This window comes from Mycteria americana, chromosome 2 (genome assembly GCF_035582795.1).
Source record: "Mycteria americana isolate JAX WOST 10 ecotype Jacksonville Zoo and Gardens chromosome 2, USCA_MyAme_1.0, whole genome shotgun sequence".
NCBI classification, from domain to species: Eukaryota; Metazoa; Chordata; class Aves; order Ciconiiformes; family Ciconiidae; genus Mycteria; species Mycteria americana.
In genome coordinates, this window is record NC_134366.1 from 163,388,619 (window position 1) to 163,407,962 (window position 19,344).

Genomic DNA, 19,344 nt, shown 5'->3' on the forward strand with positions numbered 1-19,344 from the left:
CCAGTATACTGCATGCTAAGACATCTTCTGCTATATTTCTAAATAATACTAATTACTCTGAGCTCCTTCAGAAGCACTGGACTTAGAGGAAATAGTGAGCAAACTGCACAGCTGTCCTTCTGAGGTGCTGCAAACCTGGGTTAATCAGCTGGCATTACTGAGCATAGAAAACTCAGCGGCTGCAGAGCGGTGCTGCAAAGCCCCAAAGACGAAACACAGCAGTGTCGGCAGGGCAGAGCTGGCAGCCCTCACCTGAGCTCAGACCTCCCTAAAACTCCTCCGTAGTAGAGGAGGACATCAAAAGGCTCAGTTCTGAGCTCAGCTGAGGAGTTAAGGTGAAAAGGCTTTTTCTCGTGAAGAAGCAGTGGGAAGTGGAGGCTCCTGTGGAGGCTGTGGGATGAGCTGCCCTGGGGCCGACAGCAGCCCCAACATTGCAGCCGTAGGAAGGGGCTCATGTGGATGTGGGCTCCACAGCCGAGCTATAAGATCAGGAGTTTCTTAGGAGCAGTACGTCAATGAAACCCATGAATTGATACGGAGGATGTAATCAGTGCCTTGCAAGGCTGTGAATAGGCCAGCAGGCAGCTAAGGCTGCGATGCTGAATGCAGGAGGCCCTGTTTCTGCTACATCCAGGCTGTGTAATTTTTCCAGATTGTTTGGTGTTGGTTTTTTTTTTATCATAGAGAGAGTAAAAAAATATCAATAATTTTCAAAGGGCATGAAAAAGGGCAAAGGCCCTCCCTTTTTTTGTATTAAATACATATTTTGCAATATTAAAAGATATCTATTGCTTATGGCAAAATAACATTCTCATTCATTCATGGGTCAGGCACAATTCAACCTCATTTATGCCCAAGCACCAAGATTAATTTAGGTTTGTGGAGCTGCAAACTTGTCACTCGCTGCCTCAGCCACATGCATTAACCACGGGCTCTCCCCAACAGTGACACCCACCTTCATGCTGTGGTCAGTCCTGCAGGTGCTGCCCCTACCATGGAAATAGCTGGGGGAGCTCCACCGGCGAGTTTTTGCAGCCTGTGCTGAGCTCTGGCTAAAGGCAGGTAGTCTCACACTGACCCAGTTGCTCTAATGTGGACGTGTCCAGACGGCGGTGGCCAGGTGCTGCACCAGGAGATCGGTGAGGAGCAAGAGCACATCTACGCCATGAAACAGGGTTCAGCGTGGGGCTGCCCAAGGTAGCTGAGACCCAGCTGGCACACCCATGGGGCACCGCGAGGGTCTGGCTAGCTCCAGGTTGGAGAAGCCAGGCTGTATTTACACGGCGCTGCCTACGAGCTCCCAAGCCCTGGCTCTTGGCAGCTACAGCCTGATTTGTCTAGACTACATCTGGACTCGACCTGGCTCCTGGCCAGCTCGAATGAATCTCTCAACACCGTGCTTCCCACACATCCAACCCTGGGATTAGCATGGGCAGAGAAAGCGCCCATTTATCTGAAACAGCCAGTGCAGTCAGTCCCGTAGATGTTGATAATATATCCTGGATTTGCTAGAACACTTATCTCCCAAAACTTTGAAGTAGACACATCTTGCTTTGTGTTTGCAGCTCGTGCAAGGGTCCCTGTCCTTGACTGGCATTCCTTGGCAATATTGCAACATAAATACTAACAATATGCACTATAAATATATATTTTCTAGCAGCTGAGCCAAAATTGGATGAAGTCCATAGAGAGGCATAGACAGACTTCACTGGTTTTACAGTGGGACATTTATTTTTGTTCTGAATAAAAAAAAATAATTACCATCTAACAAAAAGTTTTCAGGTCATAGTTGACTCTCAGGCTATGTCCATATTAGTATATTAAGCAGCACACATTCCTGGGCCCTGATACACAATCATCCATGCTATTGAATAGGTAAAATGTTCCATTGTGCAGTGCTGGCTGCTGTTAACTAGCAGGATTCCAAACAATTCCCAGGCACCATTGTTTGGGAGCCAACACAGGCTATTCAGCTCTCAGTGGGCAGGTTGGATATGGCTACCCTGTTTTGATGGGTAAGGGAATTTAACTGTACGGACATGCTGTTCCGTGCCAGTTGGCCTCAGGGCCAGAAATGGTCCCAAGCACATTTATTTTACCGGTATAGACATAGCCTTTGGTTGTGACCACTTATTTAAGTGTGTGTAAACAGGTAATTAGGATTGCACAACTGTGTTTTGGATTAATTATGTATGCCAGATCTTTAAAAGAGGGTGGATGCTTAGCACCCATCATGCACCTTTTTTTAAAAAATATTTCAAATTTTTGAAAGTGTTCTTCAGTTCCAGTTGGCTCTAGTTTAGGTGTGCAGATAAGGTGGAGGGTTTTCTGATTCAGTTTAGCTGTTCGCAAAATGAATATAATGATAATTAATTAATCATGGAAAAAAATTTTATTCTGTATATAGATCCTTTTTTCCCCTCCTTGTAGGATTTCAGAACTTCTTGAAAATGTCACAAACAGTTCCCAGAGGCCACTTTATCTCCTGCTGAAGTACAGCCAGCTTTGGAGTGATCTGTGGCAAATATTTAACATTCCAGATCAACAATTTAGGCTAGGAAGTGGAAAGGAAAGCCTTGTTCAATTGAAACTAGAGGGAGATTTCAGATAGGTGCAACGTAAGTACCTCAATTGTGCTTTGATTAATTACGGCTACCTTCCCGAGGTAGTCATAAGCTTGGTCACCTTTTACAAACAGTCATAAGAGGAAAGGAACTGTAGAAAGGGAATTTCAGAATCATCCTTTGCAAACATGAATGAGTTAAACACTATCTGATAAGAAGGCACTGTTTTGGGTTTTATTTTCAAAACATCCCATGTGTAAATGAGTAATGCAACGTTCAACCTCTTGAGCAAGTGGCCATGTACATAACAAGCTGTTTACTCAAGATACTTCCATCGAACACAATCAGGTTGCCTAACTAAGTTTGCAAGCAAATGTTACAAGACCCCCATTGCAACAGGTACTGACTGCAAAGGCCTCGCACAAAAGTCTAAGAAAGGATTAAAGCTAAATGTGACATGGATAGATAGTGAACATTGACGTACAGAAATGTTATCTCTGGGAAAACAGGGCCAGTGACAGGCGGGCTGCTGGATAATAAAACCTGACAGGGAGCCAGCAAGTGTAATACTGGAGGGAAAACCTGCCAGTCAGGGGAAAGGTGAGAGAGGGGAAAGGTTTAGTGGGAGATTTTGCCCTTTTCTGTGACCGATTAGATCCTTCACAGCACAAAGCCTGGAGCAGTTTGATTTGATTTGACTGCTCAAGGCAGTCTGGCCTCGAAGTACACATGTTCTGCAAGAGCATGCACGATTTACCTTTAAAACTACATCTGATAAATGAGACCCATGATATAATGTACCAGTTTATCTCAAGAACGCCATAAAGCAGAGCAGTAATCAGGAAAAGATTCATAACAAAATGCCAGGACGTAGATACATTATTCTGAAACCAATTACTCTCCAGTACTGGAAGTCGAAGATACCTGCGTATTAAAATTCTTGGTCTTTCCAGGTTTTGGCACAGGAGCCATCAATTTCTGCTAGTCAGACATTATTCTCCAAGCGCTGACATTTAAAGGTGGGCATTTTGAAAGTGTTATTCAAATTTACCCATACATTAGTAGGTCAGTGTCCTCTGTCTTATGCCAGACAGGAGAGCCAACTCATGGATCGGAGACTTGGAGCTGGGACAAGAATCTCACAGGCCTGGCCAATCTTGAGGTTCCAGTTTGAAGCTCTGACACATCTTCCTGCATCATTTCCCTCTAGACTCTTCCATGAAGTAGGCATCCCTTGGGCAGTATTAACATTGGCTATATATTTAAAATGGGGAACAGAGGAGAGGAAAAGGAAGAGGTGGAAGCATGACCACTTTCTAAACCCTGGAAAACTCTGAAAAAATTATCAAACAAACTGTTTGCAAGCCCAAGAGATGGGCAGCAGTCAGCATGGATTTATTAAAAGCAAGTCATGTAAAACAGATCTTTCCTTTTATAGTAGGGTAAAAGGTTTAGGGGTGGGGAGAAGGTAAGGGTCTTCCATCTTGATTTTTGTCTTAACGTAGTCCCACATGACAGGCAAATACAGCCTAGAATAAATCACTATGTAAGAGCTAGCAAAATGGCTTGTACTTGGAAAGTACACTATTAGTTTAACTATGAGTTAATCACCATCGATATGGAAAACCGTAGTCAGTGGAGTTCTGTAAGGGTCTGCCCTGGGTCACCCTTTTCTGTAACAACCTGGGTGATGACAAAGCTGCATGTATGCTAGAAGCCATGGTCAGAATTCAAAATGTTTGGGACAAGTTGCAGAAATGGGCTGAAAATGGAAGAGTTCAGTGATGCAGGTGCAAAACGCTACATGTGAGCAGAAATAGAGTAACTAGACCAATTTGGGACAGGGAACAATTGTTTAGCTGGCAGTTCTCTTCTCTTTCGAGAAGACTCTAGGGTTATAGTAGATCACATGCTGAACATGAATCAGCTGTGTCATGGGATTGCAAAAAAGGCAGACATTGTATTGGGTTCTGGTAAGAGGAATGCAGCTTGCGAGACAGATGAAGTCATCCTTCTGCTCTACTTATCATTGGTGAGGCCTTGGCTGGGGTATTATGTTGAGTCTGGGGCACTTCAGTAAAGATGTGGGTCAAGTGGGGAGAGCCCAGAAGGGGGAAATAGGAATGATCCGAGATCTGAAAAGAATTACTTTGTCATGCTGAGACTGAAGAAATCGTGGTCAGCTTAGAGAAAACTGAAGGGGAACACAACAGCATTCTCCAAATACGAAAAGAGTGTTTAATCTTTCTTAAATGTGTAGTGCACTGTAAGAATGGCTTAAATTTCATTAGAAAAGATTCAGATTAGTCACTGGGAAAAAAACTTAATGATCAAAGATAATGAGACACTAGAATCAATTGTAGAGCTTGAAGGACAAGCTAGGCAAACATGACAGAAGTTACATAGGTATAGTTTATTGTTTTTAAAGGATCTTGTTTTGAAACAAGAAGGATCATCTTTAGAGATCCTTCCCCTTCAGTTTTCCTGGGGTGTCAGACAGCATATTTTAGGTAACCCGGTATCACAGCATCACATCATGGCTGAAGTTGGAAGGGGCCTCTACAGATGGCCTAGTCCAACCCACTGCTCAAAGTGGGAGCAACTAGAGATGGTGGCTCAGCGCCATGTCCAGTCAGGTTGTGAACATCTCCAGGGATTTAGACTCCACAATGTCTCCATGCAACCTGCTCCAGTGTTTGACCACCCTCATATTATTATTTTTTTTTTAATTTAATGGAATTTGCTGCATTTCAATTTGTGCCCATTGCCTCTTGTGCTATCACTGGGTGCCAGTGAGAAGAGTTTGGTTCCATCTTCTTAACTCCCCCCATCAGGTATTTATTCACATGGATAAGATGCCACTGAGCCTTCTCTTCTCCAGGCTGAACAGTCCCAGTTCTCTCAGCCTCTCCTCATATGACAGATGCACCAATCCCTTAATCAACCTTATGACCTCTCTCTGGATTCACTTCAGTATGGCCAGTGCACCCAGCACTGGACACAACACTCCAGATGTGTCTCAGCAAGGTCGAGCAGAGGGGTAGGATCAACTCCTGATGATGCTCCATTATCCAGGTCATCAATGAAGATCTTGGAATATTGGCCCCAGTATCAACCCCTGGGGTAGGCCAGCAATGACCGGCTTCCAGCTGGGTCTGTGCCAGTGATCACAACCTTTTAAACCTAGCAATCTAGCCAGTTGTCAGTCTGCCTCACTATCCAGTTATCTAGTCTGTACTTCATCAGTTCATCTATGAGGATTTTATGGGAGACAGTGTCAAAAGCCTTGCTAAAGTCAAGATAAACAACATCCACTGCTCTCCCTTCATCCACCAAGTGAGGCATCTCATATTAGAAGTCTATGGGATTGGTTAAGCACAATTTCCCCTTCATAAATCCATGCTGAATACTTCTAGTCACCTTCTTGCCCTTCATATGTTTGGCAATGGTTTCCAAGATTACTTGCTCCATCACCTTCCCAGGGTCTGAAGTGAGGATCACTAGGTTGTAGTTCCCCAGTTCCTCCTTCTTGCCCTTGTTGAAGGTAGTAGTAATATTTGCTTTCTCCCAGTCCACAGGAACCTCCCCAACTGCCATGACCTTTCCAAGATAACTGAAAGTGGCCTCACACTGACATTGGCCAGCTCCCTCAACACTTGTGGGTGCATCCTGTCAGGTCCCATGGACTTGTATATGTTCGCTTTAAATTCCCTGACTTGGTCCTTACCCACAAATGGTAAGTCTTCCATGCTCCAGACTTTCCCTCTGATGTCAAGGCCCTGTGATTCCTGAAAGCAGGTCTTACCAGTAAAGAGTGAGGTGAAGAGGGCATTGAGTACCTTGGCCTTTTCCATGCCCTTTTCACCAGGTCCCCTGCCCCATTCAGTACCAGGCCTACATTTTCCCTGGTCTTCCCTTTGCTGCAGAAACCCTGAAGTCCAGGTTGTGATCCTGCTTTTTGCCCTGCTCCCTCTTTTCAGGATCCTGTACTCCACCACTTTATGGTCACTGCAGTCAAGTCTGCCCCTGACGTTCATATCCCAGATCAGTCTTTCCTTGTTTGTAAGGATGAAGCCGGTCACTATATAAAGGTGTGTCAGCGTGTGGGGAAGGGGGGGAATTGCCATGTAAGGGAAGTTCAGGAATCAGATTAATTTCCTCTCTGCGGTCTGAAAAAATAGAGAATTAGGGTATGGATGTCCTTATTTTCAGCCCATCTGTCTATCCCACACATCTGCCACTGCATCTGGACAGGAGCTACCTCTGAATTCATTTTTCTGTCTGGCAGGAAAGCAGGCAGGGTTGGGCAGGTGTCTGCATTGGACTTTTGAGTCCAGTCCACTATATTCAATCTGACTCACCTTTCCCCAAATCCTCTATCTGGACTAGGCAAAGAGAAACTTCTGCTGGGGCTGTGAGGGAAGGTAAGGTGTCTGGAGAAATGGTGAGGGTGGGGATTGGAGAGGGCATGAATAAGGGAGAAAAGTAAAAAAGAAGCTAAAAGAAAAAAAAGCAGGACAAGAAAACCTTCCTGTGTGTAGAACATGACCCTGGGATCCAGAAGGCTGATTCAAGTCATACCTCCACCACTGACCTAGAATATACCTTTAGTTAAGTCCTGTCATTCCTTTGAGTTGTTCTACCCCCCACCCCCCGCCCCAGCTGCAGAAGTGCTGAGGGCAGGAGAGGGAAGAGGAAGGGTTTGGCCAAGGAAGATCTGTCTCTGCCTCCACGCTGCTAAGCCTGCACACGGTAGGCACGTGTCTCCCATCACGTGAGGTTAGCAGTTATGTGGCTGTGTAGCTCTCTTCCTTGTCTGCCTCGGCCAGATGTGTAAGCTTGTCTGCTGCAGGAGCTTTTCCTCATTCTTGTAATAAGGTTGTGACCTCAGGCCCCAGCGATCCCCAGGATGAGCATTGGATTTCCACTGCAGAAGGCCTGGTTTGGTCCATCTTCTCCATGCCTGGGAATGGCCCGTGTTCAGTGCTGTGGTGGCCCTTCTTCCTTTCCTGACTTAGCAGAGAGGGAGGATGTTTGGGAGGCTGGAAATGAATGAGGTGAGTTGGAGGATATGGAGGTGACTTTGTCAGGGAAATACAGTAGGTTGGTTTATTTTTCCTGTTCCCAGGGAAATATTTTCTTTTCTCCTAGGGCAGATAGGAGAGGTTATTCCTGTGCATCAATAGCTGTGCTTTACATGAACTTGTCCAGTGTTTGAGATGGCTGCTCTGAGGTGTAGTCACAGAATGAAAAAAAAAAAATGACGGAATTCCCTTGTTCTGCAAATAATACATGCAAAATAAAACCTCAATGATATGTAAGAGAGAGGAGGATGGGCAAAATTATCACCCTCCATAGTCAAATGGCACAGCCCCAAGAAAGGATATGGCTTACACTTGCACAAACAGGCATTACCTTTTGCCCTTGCTAGAAGTGACTCAGCTGCAAATATCACCCGCAATTGATTGTTACCCCGGAAAAACAAATTATTCAAACTTTGTAGAAGGGCATTTGCAAGGCACTGGAGTCCAGCAACAGGACACAAGAGAGATCAGCAGTCTGCTTGCAAAAGACATCTTTCTAAAGACCACAACAGCCTTTGAAGCACACTTTAAGGCACAGAGTAGCACTACAGGCAAGCAAATAAAACCTGGCTCTCCCCAAAGTTAATGAAAGTATTGCCACTGGCTAACTTCCTGGGGAACAGGCTGGGAACTGTACTGCTGCCTCTAAACTGGGATTATATACACTGCAGCAGTACTTACTGGCCTTGGCATGTGAATAAACAGCAGGAACAAGCTTCTATGCAATAAGCAATGGAGAAATATTTACCTCCCTGAAAAGTCAATATTTTAGCACAAACAGGATTGGGAGAGTTTATGAAGGTATTCTGTTTGTAAGCAAACTTCAAAGCTTTTTATGAGTTATTTTTTTAGCTACTATTATTTACATTTTTTAATGGCGAAACAGTTCCCAGAAGATTGAATGGGATGAGTTTATGGCTCCAGCAAACTGAGGGAGTGACACACAACACTTCAGTGCTGGCTGTGCAGTGGGAGTGAGCATGCTAGGATGCTGGGCCAAGCTGTTTCCCAAGGAGATGTTCAAAGTGATGTCCTCAGCCTGGGCTTCTGGCTCCTGCTAAGTGACGTGATGTGCAAATACCCTGCAGATTAAAGAGCTTTCCAGTGCTCCCCACTTCTGAAAACTGTGCAGATTGACTCAAAGTTTAGTTGGCTGTTTTTTTTAATCCTGTCCAGTTCAGTCCTTCAGTGTATTCCTGTAATAATTTTTGGTATCTCGAGAGCTATTTTAAGGTTCCCAATCCTTCTGTCAAACAAATGGAGGGACTTGAGAGGGGTGACCTTGGACACAGAAGGAATGAGGCCAGGCCACCCAACTTTAGTAGCGAGTGTCCCTACAGCTGACAGAGACATTACCCTAAGTTCCCCATAGCCCCTGCGTTCAGGTAGTAATTCAGCATTATTACCTCTTTCCATTGACAGTACAGGGAGCTGAGGTAACCATTTTCCCAGCTTAGCAAAGTACCAAAAGCTGAGTGATGAAGTGGCTAACCTGATGGACTTGGCAAGCCAAAGACTGGAGTCTTATCCCCCAGCCTCCTTTGTGCCTTACTGTGCAGACTCCCTGCTTTGCTCTGTAAAACTGCTTAGAGACAAATATTAAGCTCCTCTCCCTCTGGCTTCCTTACCAAAACCTCTCACTTTAATCTTGAAATGCTCTAAGAAAATGGATCCAGACCTGTGCTTCATACAAAGCCCTGTGGCTCTAAATAGATAGTTTAAATAAAAGATGAGGTGCAAAACTGAAAGGTCATGGAAAGATCATTAACCACGCGGAACTGTAGAGTCTGCAGTTTTTCTCCTACTTCACAAATTATTCGTTTCCTGCTTTGATGACTTTAAGCATAAATGTGATATTAGTATGGCCTTCCTGAGTACCTCTGTCCCATAGATTCCAGAGAAAAATTATGCTGTGGTTTGCATCACTTTGCTGCATATGAAAAGAAGATCTATTTCTCACATGTAGTGCTTTAGAGCTGCACCACTTAAAATTGTCCTGATAACTCTGTCTAAGCAAATCCCAGCTGTATAGCTGTTGCTGCTGCTGTTGCTATACCCTGCCCTGTGGATGGCTAACATGACAAAAAAGCCAGGGTTTCCTGGAGTATCTCAGTGGTTAGGATGCTGGCAGATGACTCAGGCACAGAGGGGTTTAATTTTGCTTCTATTCAGTGACCTTGCATAAATCATTTCCCACCCTCTGAAAGTGCTTTGAAAATGATGGCTGACAAGTGGTATATAAGAGCTTGGTGTTTTAGCAGGGCCTGGTAGTTATTTCAACACAGCCATTTTGTAATCAGAGAGACAATGGTTTATACTGGTGCCAACGTATTTCATTAGGGCCCTCCAGTACTATGTGGTTCCCAGTGGTACAGCTCACTGCTGTGCCATGAACACCTCAGCTCTCTTTCCCACTGCCCTGAGCTCCCTGTGCCTGCCTTGCTTGGTGACAGTGATGACTCCAGCTTTAAAAAAAAGCTAATACGGTTGGTGGGCAAACACAATTTTCCATTCCCCTGACCAAAGGAAAATGTGCAGCATGGGAGGATGGCAGACAGTTAGAGAAAGGGAATATGAAGATGGATTTCAGGAGAAAGCTTTCTGACAATGAGATTTGAAGCAAGAAGCTCATGCAACAAGGACCCAAACCACATGGAAATTCCAGGCTTGCTTCTGAGTGTTGAATCAGTGGGAACCCTTCTCGGAAGCAGAGTGGAAAGGAAGCACTCGACAGTCAGAGGAGTCCCTGCATCTGGGGCAATGGATGCCTCAGTGAATGTCTGCTCCTTACCTAAGCTTCCCTGTGTGCAGAGAAAACCCAGTATCTTGTACTTTCTTCAGCTACTTCAGGTTTTGATTACTTCTGGGTACTTTTGGCCTTTTTGATTGCCATGAACTAAGTGTCCATGCTTATATTCTGGAAAAGAGAAAGCTCAGCCAGGCTGTTACATTGAGAATCAGGTGGGATACAAGTGGGATTTATTTTTCCTTTCTGTCACTTTCTTTCACATGTGGGAGTATTTTCACATTAAGCTGTCCAGGTGTTTCTTAATCTGTATCCCTCCCTGTCATCCTTCCTGTTCTTCTTGGTCGTCTCTTTTTTCTTCTGCAATCCTGAGGCCTTTTTTTTTTTTTTTTTAAGATTTCTTCAGATGAGTGGGCTTGCTTGCAGAAGTGCAGTTGTGGGATAGAAAAACATGACCTCTGAATGGTTGTGCCTGTATGGCACCATTGCATCGAGTGCTGGCTGACTGCAGAAAACACGGATCATTAATCACCAACTGAAGGCTGCTCTCTGCTCTAGAATAAAGGACAGTTTTCCAGTAGAAAGCTGTCTATATGCAAATTACCACCTCTGTTGGCATTAGAGACCAGATTGAATAGATACAGGGGACATCTCTCTGAAGGACATCTGTCTGTTGCAGTATCAGGAGACACAGAGAGCTGAGTAAGAAGAATGTTGACCTGCTACATCTCTCATCCCTGTTCTGTGGAGAGTAAGCAAATACTCATTTTGGAGCTAGATTACACCAATGTCCTTAACTAACATCATGTTGCATCACATTGCTAGAAAGGACAGGAAACACTAGAAAAGAGCTTTTTTTCGCATATCCTACCTACCTCTTTCACACCTGAATGCTCTCTGCTGTTGCTCATTGTTTCAGGCAGGTTCCTGAGATCCATGGGCTATGCTTTTTACACTGCTGCCTGAATATGTGCTCTGAGAGGCTGTGATCTAATCTTGTAAATTGTTCTGAAACACTGCTTGTGTAAAAGGTGCCCAGCCTGATGTGATGGCCCTAAGAATCTCTTTTCAGTGTTTGCATTTCAACGCAATGCTCTGCCCTGACTGCGTCTCTCTGTTTGAGTGCTCCTTTTCATAACACCTGGAGGCCTAACAGGTATCTCAGGGTTACAGGTAAAGGATCTTCCAGTGTGTTGAGTATCTGTGCTTGATTGCTATGTTCCTGTTTTTCTACAAAACCTATGTGTCTCTTTGCATCCTCTACCATGTAGCCCTGAAGAGGCAAACTATTGGCCCAGTGAGGTATAAGTTGTATTTAACCTACTGGGAAGCCAACACTGCTTTTACTTGTGTTAAGCACCTGGAGCTTTGAAATCCTATTTCCATGCCAGGATGAAGAATTAGGAAGAATCCCAGAGTGACAAAGCAAAGAAATGGTCTGGCAGCCTCAGCAGGACTGCAATGAGATTCATGCAGATGTTAGATCATTGTCACCTACTGTGATAAGGGACCCAAATTTGGCTTATGTAGCATTTATTATTGTACAAGTTGGCCCAGGTACATCCGCTTGTTTTTCAATTCCATTTTGCACACCTGCCTTGCTGCAAATGCGAAGTTGAGCAGTACTTCTTTAGGCTTGATTTCTATAAAGCAGTTTGTCATTTGGGTTTCCTTTGCTGTGCATGACAAACTTTACGGAAAGAACTTTTTGAAGGCCTTCATCTAGTACTCCTGCACACACAAATGATAGTCCACCCCAGTCCCAGCAAACAGACGTTTTGAGAGAGTGCAGTCCAAAAGCCTTGTTTTCCAGTGTGCCAAATGCACAGAACTCTACCAATTTCAGATGGATTTCAGATGGCTTGAAAAGAAACCAGGAACAAATCCAGTTCAATCTGCAGTGCTGACCCTGTCCTGATGGCCTGGGCCTCTGGGCTACTGTGTGTGCTCCTTACATTAGGGAGCAGCTCCTGTACCAAGCAACACCCATGGGTTCAAAAGGTCTAGAAGCAGTTGTAGTTTTTTTACCAATATAGGAAAGGGGCTCATCATTTGGCCCTACAGGTTCTACTCTGAAAGTTTTTTAAGGGTAGCTGTGAACACTGAAAAAGCCCTTGTCCCTATCCAGACCCCCAGGTCTCTTCTTTGTCTGCCTTTGAGGTTGTGTGGTGGAAGCGTAGGGCCTGGGCCAGGAAAACCCCCAAGGTGTGGGGGACAAGGGCCGCATGTGTGAGCCATGGTTCAGTGGATGAGGTCTGGCAGGTTGCTTATGTGTGAAAGGGCTAAACCCCATGTGCTTATGTGTGCTCTGAGCCATCCTGCAAGTTGTCCTCATCAGGGTGCTGCTGAGCTGAGAAGCGCTAGGCTGCAAATACAGCAAAAAGTGCAGAGCTGGACCCAGATAGAAATGGAGAAAGGATTGGACAGCATTGGTAGAAAATGGGTGGAAAAACACATGTTCCTTCATACCTTCCAGCCATTCCTTAGCTGCTCAGTTTAAAAGTAAAGGAAAACATCAGCTCGGCAAAATAAAAAAAAAACCCAAACAGTCTCTACAGATTTGTCTCCTTTTTTTCGTTGAGTTTGCACATTTCACTTCTACAGGGGGAATAACAGCTGCAATCTTTCCTCATCACAATTGCAAAGAAATGATCATCCCCTTTCGCTGCATTTCCTAACTCCCCCAGTTCCTCTTTCAGGTTTATGCCTTTTCTGTATGAAGTTCTCTTGGCGGCATGGAAATTAATTGAAATGAGTGTGACTAAGAGGGGAAGACCCAATAATGTCAGGATTTCAGTAGTAGCTCCTGAGTTGCGTAAGTACTATTTTTACAGCGATTGCAGACAATCTCATGAATCATTGCAAATGTACACAGCTAAACACAGGCTGTTTCTTCCCAAAGGCTGGGCCTGAGTGGTTAAAGCTTGTACATCCACGGTGCATGGGTGCTAATAATAACCACTGCATTTAGACAGAGCCGTGAGCTGGTGTCACTCACAAACATGACGGGGCCTGATCTATAGAGGTGTAGCGAAACCACAGCGCTCATTGAAACAAATCTACTGCAAGCAATTACCAGTTCCTGCAGCCTCCATGGACTTCCTGCAAATACCTCACCCCCACAGACCATTAAAAATGTCCCTGCCAGGAGTCTAGAGGCAAAAACATGTCCAAAACCTCACCTGCTGTATTACCCTTTTCCTTCCTTTGTCTGTACATTATTTAAGTGTCTTCCCCTTGCCTTCAAGGCTAGCTGTAACCCTTAGAGGCCCCTATTTGAGGCAACTTCTGTACTCCACATACCGTTTGTCCAATTTTCCTGTGGAGGCATTTGAACTTTCTTCCGTCTGCATGTCTTGCTGTCTGTAACAGGAACTTCTTCCTGAACTGAGATTGGCTCATTGTTCAGTGCCCATCTGCAGAATTATCAGCCTAGGCTGTTTCTTTAGAAAGAATTCAAAAAGGAAAAGGGAGAGAAAAAGCTACCCTCTTTACTACATGACAGGCAGTAATCCTTATTAAGTTCTTCTATAATCTTTATTGCTATTACTGCTTGTTGCCCTCTGCTCTGCACTTCTTTTTTCCTTCTTTCAATCTGAGCAAGCTGGGAGTTTTACCCTGGTGTGCTTTTTCATTCACACTGACCTTGAGATGGCATATTTCATTTTGGGAGAGGCAATATTAATCAGTGCGGCTGCATGAGTATCTCTAATGCCTCATGGAGAAGGCTTCCTGTGCTTCCAGTCTCGGCTACTCTTGGGCCTCTTGCCCTCGTGGCCGCATTACATTACCCTTACTTACCGCACTGTAGTCTCCGTGCTGTCTACACTGACAGGATGCATCATGGCAATTTGATGACTGCAGTGCATTACGGAGACGGACTCCAGCCAGGGAGTCTAGCTCATGCAGCAAGAAGCAGGCGTGAGGCTAGTAAATGATGGGGACTGGGAAGCAGAAATGACATTAGCTGGGACAGACAGGTACGGAGACGGATGAGAGACTCACTTTGATGCAAAGGCTATGCTTGGTCCCTTCCATATTACTGTAAGGGTTGTGCAGGCATTAATAGAGTCAGGGAACCATAAAATACAGAGTCAGAAGAGACTGTGTGTCCATTCCCCAGCTAAAAGGTGGGAATCAGTGACTCAGTGGTGGGGGACAGAGGAATGTCATTCTTGTGCCATTTATATGGCTGCCAGGCCATAGCTCAGAAGATGAGATTGCTTGGAGTCAGTTTTACAACGTTGCTGTCCTCCTCCAGGCATTTGTGAAGCATAAGGGTGTATGCTCAGAACATTGCAGGCTGAGAACGTGTTTCCATCGAGATGCATATTTACAGCTTGCTGTTGCTCTTAAACCAGATTGGTTTCCTGTTTTTCATCTGGCAGTTCTGGCTTTGGACAGCCAAGTGTGCTGCTCCTCTTTCACCGTCCATTTGCTGTTGTGCTGAAGAGCAGCAGAAGGGCGCACTCTGAAGATCCTTAAATCTAAAGGTTAAAGTAGGTTGCATATTGCTTCTCCTAACCCTATTATTAGGATTAACAGAGAGAGTTACCCATAAATCATGACAGATTGGGGTTTTTTCTACAAAAGATGTATAGCTGTAGCTATAGAGTTTAAGAGGTTGTGGAGTCACTGCAAGCATGCTTCCCCAGCCAGAAACAAAAAATGCTTGAATGTAAATCGGAGTAGGATATTTTATCACTAATAATACATCTATTTGTGAAAACACTGTACAGCAATGTTGTAAAATATTCTGCTTTTAAGAAGTACATGCATAGCCACAGGGAACACAAAATATTTTATATCTATGTATGAGGTGGAAATATGATAACAACAATGCAATAGAGATGTGAATGTATGTTTACTATAATATGTAACTGTACTAGTCTCAAAGCATCGGACATGTAGTGAATAAAGCATGGGCTTCTGGGTTAGAGGGCTGGAGCTCTGGGACTATCTGGGCATTGATATATATTGATGCAGTGTCTGATATGACATATACATTCAGTAAAATTTCTCCAGCTGTGAGCCTTCCACTCCCCTCTGATCATCTGCACGTTTGCTTGAATTGTTTTCATTTCTGTAATTTTGAAGAAACCTCAAGATTTTAAATTCCATGAAAAGGAAGGTTGTAAACCTCCTCTCCAACCCTTTCCTCTATGCCTTGCTTTCTCTGAAAGCTGGGCAGTACATTACATAAAAGCTGCTGAGAAATAGGATGGAAAAGCATGAGTGTTGTTTCAGCGGTTTTAGAGATGAGTGTCTCAAATGCTCAGTGAACAAGTTTGTTGAAATTGCTGCTCTAACGAATCCCCAAAATACTAAAGATGGTGAAGATGCGAGGAATGATAGATAGACCTTAACTGTAACATACATCAACATTCAGGGTGTATTCCTTCTTGGATCCCTGATAAATTAGCTAGTTAGCTACTCTTTACCTTAATCTTACCTAATACTAATTATAGCAGCCTGGGCCCTGTAGGGACTGGGGATTTGTGGTGGGAGCTACACAAGGACAAAACCGTGGAAACCTTTTGGTTTCCACACAAGGACAAAACCGTGGAAACCAAAAAGACTTTGCAATGTAATTAAAAGCAATCTGCTGCCGTTCCTCTTCCAAAACAGCCCATTGGAGGCACAGTCTGGGGAGGAAAGCGGAGCCATGTGAGGCAGTTGGGTGGTGGCTGAGAGGGGCTGGCCTGCGGACGAAGCTGGGCACGTCTGGGGGGAGGTGGGAGCCCGGGGGCCCCGAGAGGGTCCTGCCAGCCAGGAGGGTTTTACGCTGGAGCTGGGCCAGTTCACTGGAATTAAAACCTTAAAACCTTAAAAATGGTGTCAGGGGGTCACTGTGGAGCGGAGGCTGCCGTTGCCCATGTGGGGTGCTGCTGCGGAGCAGGGCGGGCGCCGGTGGGGAGGGAGAGCCGTCTGGCACGGCGGGTGAATCACCCGTGCTCGCCCTTTGTTGTCCTGCCTGGGCGCCGGCCGAGGCACTCAGCCATTTTCTCTGAGGTGATCCAACGAGATCGCAGAGCAAGGAAAGCAGGCCACCTGCCAGGAGCTGGAGATTTCTTTTTCTGCAGATGCTGGTCCTGCTCCCGCTCCCAAGGGCAGGTGGCCGCTCAGCACTGGTGGCTGTGTCACCATCCCATGCGTGCCACCAGCACAGGGGCCTGTCAAGGCTTGTGGGCCCAGTGCTGCCCGCCATCCCAGCCCTCGCCTCATGTCTGTGGCCTGTGGTGGCAGCAGCATCCGATGGGGGGGCCCGGCTGCCCCGCATCGCAGCCCCAAAGCTGAGAAGGGTGCCGGCTACAGAGTCCCACCGCCGCCATCCGGCCTGTGGCCCGGCAACACCGTCAGCCCCGCTTCCTCCAAAGCCTTAGCCCTCAGTATGCCTCTCCTCCATTGCCTGCCCATGGCTGCAGCATCCTGGGGCTCCTGAAGGGGCTTGGTTGTGCAGCTGGAGCTGTGGTCATGTCCATCTGTCCCTGGAAATGTTTACCACTGTCCTTTTTTCCTGCAAATATGCGAACAGTAACCCATACTGCAATCCAATCCGCTCCTCTCATCAAGACAGCGGCACATCCCAGTTCTTATTAATCACACCACCCGCAGCCATTCGCCTAGGTGGCTGCTGCGTATGCAGAGGGTGAGCTGCTCTCCTCCCCATGCCACTCGCACTGATGTCACCCTGGGCTGCTCCTGCACGCAGTGAAATGCCTGCCTTGATGCACCAAAGGACTCTCAGCACCTGATGAAAGCACCCAGGGTTTTGCTGGCTTTGTATGGCCCCTGCGCGCTGCCAGGCAGGCCGCCAGCAGCTCTGTCATGATCACTCTCTATGGTCTGCTGAGGAAATTCAGCAAGAAAGCAGAGGTACAAGGCCGCAAACACTGGAGGACACATACAGCCTCGTGAGGTGGAGCCCAGTGCATTGCAGTGCAGGTTGGGTGGGAGAACTTGACCTGTATCTTGCTCTATTTTTTCACCCCAAACTAGAAACACTTAAAGATGTGAATATTTCTTTCTTCTGCAATGACTGCGTTACAGACCAGATGCTCCTGCCTGTGCACCACGATGCCTTTGGTGGGACAGGTGGGCACCAGGGGGGTCTGTACATCACATTGCACAGAGTGATGTTTTCTCCCTAATATGTCTTGTTGACAAAAAAATGCTTTGGGGGATGCTGAGAAGAGAAACAACTTGACTTTTTGCGTACATGGCTCACAGTTAAATTCTGTTTGCTGGGGAAGCAAATTTTTCTTCCTGGATGAAATCCACCTCTATGCCAAGGTGCAAGGGAGCGTCTCGTCATTTTGCTGAGCTGGCACCCAGGGGTGAATGACCTCCTTGGTGAATATAAAAAGAGGCTTTCTAAAATGCTGTTTATTGAGCTGTGGGACAGAATTTGTTTCTCTGAATTTAAGGTGAGTCTGTGGTATTGAAGATATCAGGGACAATGATACATGTTTAGAAGTTCACAAAGTGAGAAAGAGCGTGAGAGACAGTCATTTAGTTTAATGTGTTTAATTTGTGGCATGACAGTGTATTTCATTATCCAGACATAGTCCACATAGGTTAGAAATCCCCTAGGGACAAGATAAATCAGGAGACTGCTTGCTTAAATGTCATCTGTGGGGATATCCACAAAGTGAGGCAACTGGTAATTCCTGGGGAATGTAGCAAAAAGAAAAGTGTAAAGGTCTCAGATTCTGAGTAGTTACTTGGTGTCACTTCCCAACTGACATCACTACCGTGAAGACAGCAAGGCACAAAGAGGGTTAGTGGAGCAAACTTCAGTGGAAGACAACACTGAAATGCCTTGAGTCAGCACTGAAAAGTTCATTTGTCCTTACTGACGTGTGCTGCCAGGACTCTGCTGTGGTGTGCTCTATCATACCACCTCCTACTTGAATGTGAAATAGTAGGTTTCAACAGGCAGGCTCTTTCTTCATGGGACGTTACTCCATTTCAGCGGCTTTATATCACTATGTACTCTGGAATTTCTGAAATGTCCTGGAGGACAAGTGATGACTGCTTGGAGCTGATTGTGGACAGGCAGGAAGAGAGCAACTCTTCATGTTCAACTTTGCTTCTGGTACACTTCTGGGTGCGGGGAAGTAGCAGGATTGATTTTTCCTAAAGCACCCTTACAAGCATCAAGCAGCAGGTTGCCTTCCCATGACACATACTAAGGCAGGTTACAACAGGGTTTGTCGGTTATGTCACACAGTGTGATGTGGTGTGGTAACACAGCGTGACAACAAGATGAAATGCAAGACCCAGTGTCAAAGAATCTGCTTTCAAAACGTAGCCTGCTCCTTACCATCCCACAGTGCAAGAAACTTTTCACCCAGATGTCACATGCTCTCTTGTTGGTCTGCCCTTCTGTTAGGATTGTATCTCTAGAGCTTATTTGCCATGACTGAGCAGGAGCTGAGGAGAGATCAAAAAGGCATAGGGAGAAGACACTGTGTTTTTGCTACTTCCCCCTCCTCGCCTACACCCGTGTCACTTTAAGAAGAATGTGCATTAACAGCTCTGAATATGTTGTTGGGCATTTCTGAACACTCTGCTGGTCCCAATGTTGTTGCTCCAAATTCACTGGATTTTGACAGGAAACACAGGTCAAAGTCTAACGCGTATGAAAAAAATGCCCTTAAGTCCCCCAGGGAGCATAGCAGAAGTTATTCTCCCCGTGCTGCTCTGGTGATAGCCGTCAGCTCTGTCCTGGAGGTATTTACCTCTGTGGGCAGGACTGTGGTGTTAATTATAATGCCCCAGGAAATACGGTAAATGTGTAATATGTTAAGGAATAGTACCCCTCAACCCAATAACCACTTTCCATTTCATCTTGTTACCTGTTCCAGGCAGGATCCAGCACTTACGTTTGTGTCTGAAGTACAGAATATAATGATGCCTTGAACCTAATTGTCCTGCCTGACTACAT